This window comes from Henckelia pumila, chromosome 3 (genome assembly GCF_033568475.1).
Source record: "Henckelia pumila isolate YLH828 chromosome 3, ASM3356847v2, whole genome shotgun sequence".
NCBI lineage: Eukaryota > Viridiplantae > Streptophyta > Magnoliopsida > Lamiales > Gesneriaceae > Henckelia > Henckelia pumila.
The window spans coordinates 169,805,326-169,812,113 of NC_133122.1; positions in this window are offsets into that span (position 1 = coordinate 169,805,326).

A 6,788-nucleotide genomic window follows, 5' to 3' on the forward strand; every position below is an offset into this window, starting at 1 on the left:
AATAGGCCGAGAAATCTCATAATTAGTGTGTTTTTGGAGTTGTGCTTGGGTCAGGACCTTCGACATCAGCGAGCTAACAATAGACGCAGGTACAGTCTTAGATCCCTTAGTATTAGGGAGTATGTAATAGCTTAATTAAGATTTTTGGATCAGTATTAGTGATGCATGATTATCTTGACTTGTAGTGATGGACTTTAGATGTCTGTACATATAGCAGTTGTTGAGGTACGTAAGTACTGACTAAGATAGCCAGATAGTATGCATGCTTATATGTTGCATTTTATGTGCCATGATACATGTTTACTGTTTTGATATATTATGTTGCATGTGCATATATCATGTAGAATATGTTTCTCCTTCAAGATAAACCTTTCTAGTAGGGTCGCTCAGCCCTTGTCTTTGGACGGTTAGGCGTTGAGAGTCACAGTGGCCGGTGGGTCGAGCGGACTCTAGTGTTCTTGGACATTGTATATCCACGTCCGGTTTGTAATGAGGGAGTTAACCAATGTTTTGAGTCCCAAATGGTACTACACACACTTTAGCACCAGTCTGAGCAGGATTTGATCAGTATATCCAGTTACCCAATCACTCATTTTGCATACATCATGTCAGTATGTTTACTCGTGTTTTACATTCTGGGCGTTAGCGCTCACGTCCATGTTATTGTGTTTCTTAGACACCCCTTTCCACGGGGCAGTTGCAGGTAGGGGTGTAATTGAGCCGAGCTGAGCACGAGTAGCATACTACTCGTGAAACGGCCCTAACCTCTAAACTTAATTAAATAATAAAAAAAATACGAATTTATAAAAATTTTGTCATAACTTGTTTGAAAGTAAACAAAGTCACTCAGTCACACACAACAATTTTAACATAAAGAAGTAAGAGTGATAAAAAAAATCCAAACTGCGATTATCAATACTCCGAAAGGAAAGACAACACCACTCGGTTGCAATAATGGCGATAACAAATTTCAAGACTAAAATTTAAGCACATGGAAACACATCTTGGCTAACACTGAAAGTACTCGAACTAAAATTCTTTATTTCAAACATAGTCTTATGCGGAACTTAAAAGTAGCGACGGTCATAGGGCCTTGCACCACCAGCGACCTCAACCTCAAGGATCCTGCCCCTCGGTCCCTAGATACTCCTCCTCACCTGGCAATCAAACAAGCATAGTGACTGTAATGACTCAGCAAGTATAAACAGTGAAATAACAAGAGTTTTAAATATCTGCAGTAATATTCAAAATATTGTACATCATATACTTGAAACATAAGCTGTAAAATATGCATGTTACAAGATAATGAGACAACCTGTAAACAATGAACTCATGCCAATTCGCTATGAAACTCTTGAACTTTCTTATCTTACTTGAAACTCATGCATGACCTCAAACTGAAAAGATTGAGACTAGTCAAACTGTTACTAAAACTAAAACTAAAACTGAGAACTTATATCCTTGGATCGTGACCCTCTGTTTTTTAACGATCAATGGCTGCAGTGCACTATGCCGACAAGAAGCCGAGATTTCTCCCAACGCGACTTGCCCCTTTAACTTTCATTTGGTAGGGATCCCCAGATTTCTCTCGATCTCACACTACCCGTCTATTTTGGTAAGGATCCCGGGATGTCTCCCGATCTCGTAATACCCATCTATTTGGCAAGTGAGTGAGGCATCCCCCAACCCAACATTACCCTGTCTTGTCACAATCAACTCACTTCGTTCAAAAATATTTTATTTTCCTTCTTGGACTCGACTTAAAATATTTTGCATGCAAGAATAGAAGCGACTTCCTTTGTAGCTCAAAGATGAAACTCAAGCACACAAGTATCAACTTCAGGAAATGAAACTCAACATAAAAATGTGGGTATTAGGTGAGTGAGTGGCTGCCCCTAGGTGAATTACCCAACTTTAACTTCAATTCTTACAAACAAGGCATAACCTGAGCAATCAAACCGAAAAGCCCTTGACTCAATCTTACCTTAACCGAATTCGACCTCGCTCAAACCGACACTCTCCAAACACTACAAACTAACCATAGGACCAGGTTGTGACTTCATTTGACAGCCCAAGCAATCCAAATAAAAACCATTTCCGGACAGCCCCTTAAACTTGTCAAAAATTCTGCACTAGACACCTCAACTTGAGAAATTCCTAACTTGACCAATACTAACTCGATTCGCTCCCAAAATGAACCGATGCGACCAAAACATCCTAAATTTGACTTAGGACCAGGCCTCACCCATCCATTGTTTCTCAACACTTCAGTTTATTCAATCACTCAACAGCTCATCCTTTGCTCTTAAAATTTCTGCTCCGACCCTTCAACTTAAATGACCCTTAACCTATCTAAATCTTAACCGAAACGAGCCCAATTTATACCGACGCGGCTGAAACATCATAAACTTGACCTAGGACCAGCCCATGACACGACCAGACCAGATTTGATGCCTCCCCTGCCCCGAATTCAGACACCTCTGCCCAAAGAAAACATCACCCTAAATCACTTCTACTTTGAGGAAACAATCCCAAGCCCTTTTTCCTTACTTCTACCTCCTTCCAACAACCATACACACTTAACAACACCTCTTGGGACTTAACACAAACACCTAGGCAGCCCTCAACCATACTTCAATCCCACAATTCGAAAAAAACAAGATCATGCACCATAATGCCTTAAATTCTTGAATAATCAATGAAGCCAATTGACAAAAACCAAAATGCTCTACACACACTTCAAACACAGCCCTATCACCATGAAATTCTTGAATTCAGGGCATGCACAACCTCTGAAATTTTGAATTTATGCAATATGCATCAAAACACATCATGCCTCCAATCACAATTTCCGTGCAACTCCTTAAAAACCATTCTCAATCAAAAATTCGAAACTATCATGAACCCTACTGAAATATGATGAAAACCAAACCCTATCATACATATAATCACAAGGATTTCGAGAATTAAATTGGGTTTTAGCACAAGAATATAATAGCTAGCTTGAATGCCCAAGGAAATGTATACACTTGCCTTGACTTTTAACTACCAAAAAATCGAACTAAAAGTGATGGAGAGGGCTGAAACTTCGAACCAGCAGCTAGGTGACCTTCCAAGGTGGACTCCCGGTGGCGGCGACGGCGGCGGCGGCGGTGAGAGGTGGTCGGCGGCGGACGGAATGATGAAGGAAGGGGCACCCAAAGGTTGGGAGAGAAATGGGGAAAGAAAGAAAGTGAAGGGGGCGGCTACTTGTGTGTGTTGTGTGCTAGGGTTTTAGTTTATTTTGTTTTGGGTTTAAAAGTTTTAGTGTGTAGTGTGTACATGTGGGTGTAAGCATAGATATAAGTATTTAAAAGTAGGTGTGAGTATTGCTTTAAAAGTACTATTCAAAATATTGCAACTTTTGCCTCACTAAACTTGCACTAATAAAATACCAAAGTTAAAAATCCCAAACTTAAAATATTAAATTGAATTTTTACTAATCCGGGTTTAAAATTGTTAATTTTTGAAAAAGTTAAGAAATAAGCTCAAGAATGCGATAAAAGCGATTCTCGTCACCAGAAAATTCTAAAAATTAACTTTCATCTAATTTCCTCATTTCTATCAACGTATAACTCTTAAAATAAAATCTTGGAATTTATCGCCGAAATCCACCATCGCCGCAAGCCGAAACCGGAAGACACTGAACTCAAAAATCTTAAGAATAAATAACTTATAATATTTGAGCAACTTAAACTTTAAAGAAATTTAAACAATAACTTATAAATTAAAATCAATAATTTGAATATTTTGATGTCACCCGATATAATAAATATTTAAATAATAACAATGCGATTAAAATAATTTAAACAAATTTTACGAACGATTAAAAGTCATTTAAATAAATACACGAGCGAAAATAAAGACCTTAAAATGATTTGGACAGATAAAAGATTTTAAATAAATAAGCTAGACATTTAAAATAATTTAAATGAATAAACCAAAAAAATAAAATCATTTAAATAAGCAAGCTTATACCTTTAAAATATTTAAAATAAATAAGTTGCACAATAAAATCATTTGAATAAATAAATAATATTCTGTTAACACATAATTCAAATAAAGAATTTAAATCAATTAAACTTAAAAATAATAACCATAATATTTATTTAATTTAATATATGCGAATTAGTAGATTGGATTTTAGATACTACAATTCATTTCCCCCTTAAATGGAATTTCGTCCTCGAAATTCAATATTTATCAACTAGGTCCAGATACATTAGACCCGGTCGGCACTAATTTTTCTTACCGAGCACCCACATGAGTTGACGCTAAATAGCTTACGCTTCACACTCTGATACTTATTTGTGTCTATATCATCAAGAATCTGACTAATTCTTACTGCAATACATATTCAAAATTCTTATTTGTTCCCAAATGATTGCTTCCTAAGAGAGATTTCAAATCACTGCTCCCATGTGACTTTAAAAGTTTTAATTCGTCACCTAAAGTCCTAAAATATCTTATGTATGCCTTAGTTCGATAACCTTAAATCCTGGATCGCAATTTCAAGCATTAAATTTCTGTATACCCAATAAAGAATTTATGTCGATCTTTACCATAAATTAGAAGCTTTATAACCACGAAACTATGCTTAATGTCTATTCACCAGTTAAACTTAACTCATATAATCTAGAACTTGAGCTCTTGAGAAATCCACAAGTTCCCAAAATACTTAGCAACTAAACACTAAACTTTTCTAAATATGATAACTAAGGGACAATACAATTCTACCTCGTTAGGCTTCAAGATATGAATATACTTCCATATCCAAACTCTGTCACATTCCCAAACGGTAAACAACTTATCAATCTCTTCAACAATCACATAAGGACCGACAAAACGAGTTAATTCCTTTATATTCCTAAATCGTTAATATTACGGAACATTGATATCTTCAAGAACAACTTAATATCCATCTTGAAATGCTAAAGGTCTACGCCACTTATTAGCATTGATTTGCTTAATGCTCTTGGACTATGCTCAATCCCTTATTAGTTACTACATCTCACAACGCCTCTATGGATGATTAAAATTATCTTAAGCAACGCTCTAGTTCAGCTAACCTTTAAGTGGAAAAAATGTCTCTTCTCAACTTAGGATTGATTGACTCATTTCTCTAAATAAATCTAATCTAATCCTTGAAAAGAAAACTTAACCACAAAATCCATTGTTGTTCAGTTCCAAGATACTGACCGACAATATATAGAATCCAAATGGGTAACTAAACAGATCTCATTCATCCATTCACCAATTTATACTTTCGTTCCTTAGGCATTCTTGATTCTACAATAAGTTCAATAATACGGTCACGAAACCTCAAAATTTTGGTTCACCCAATTTGTCAAACGACTTACTTTCCTTCGGTGGTATTACATTTCTTAGTTAAAATTTTCCAACGAATTTTTCCACCTTAACTATCTCAGACGCAACGACTAAATAATACATATTTACTCTCGAAGTCAAAATATACCAGATGACGTTCACAAACTCTAGAAATGCTAGGGATAACTATATTTCCCTATCTCGTGACTGATCATCCATTCAGCTTACCAAAGTTGTCTGTTTAATCCTAAAAATCCCATTTTAAAACACATCATTCAATTAATCCACCAACTAGTAGTCTTCCCGTTGGAACTTGATATAATTGATAGTCGTCATTCCTCGGATTATCACAATAACTTAGGATTTTATCTAGTACTAATACTAAATTCCAACAGTCTAACCACTCACTATGCAGTTACGAGTCAATTATCTACTCAAGAAATCAAAATGATAATTGAAACTATAATCCACCGAGTATTCATCAGGATGGATCATGAAAGGAAATAAACATACAAGTAATGTTGCTCAATACAAACGAAATAGTGCAAACATTTCAAACAAATGAGTTGGAAATAAAATTTAGATAAGTGAAAGCAACTCACTCATAATTCAATTCTAGGGGTGAGTAAATAATAATGGAGGCACCAAGAACAATGAATATAAGTCAACAAGATAAAAACCCTTGTGATCACTCATTCATGGGTAATATCATCGTGCCCAAAAATCAAAGCACAATTAAGACAGTCAGTGTGACTTCATTCGAGAGAAGTACACACAAGTCAATAATCAGGGAAAACAACGGTCTCAAAATAAAATCAGATGTCAGCCACACAACATGAGGTTAGATGTTGAGAGTCACAGTGGCCGGTGGGTCGAGCGGAATCTAGTGTTATTGGACATTGTATATCCACGTCCGGTTTGTAATGAGGGAGTTAACCAATGGTTTGAGTCCCCAATGGTATTACACACACTTTAGCACCAGTTTGAGCAGGATTTGATCAGTATATCCAGTTACCCAATCACTCATTTTGCATGCATCATGTCAGTATGTTTACTCGTGTTTTACATTCTTGGCGTTAGCGCTCACGTCCATGTTATTGTGTTTCTTAGACACCCCTTTCCACGGGGCAGTTGCAGGTAGGGGTGTAATTGAGCCGAGCCGAGCTCAAGTAGCATACTAATCGTGAAACGACCCTAACCTCTAAACTTAATTAAATAATAAAGAAAAATACGGATTTATAAAAATTTTGCCATGACTTGTTTGAAAGTAAACAAAGCCACCCTGTCACACAAAACAATTTTAACATAAAGAAGTAAGAGTGATAAAAAGAAATCCAAACTGCGATTAGCATAAATCCGAAAGGAAAGACAACCCCACTCGGTTGAAATAATAGCGATAACAAATTTCAAGACTAAAATTT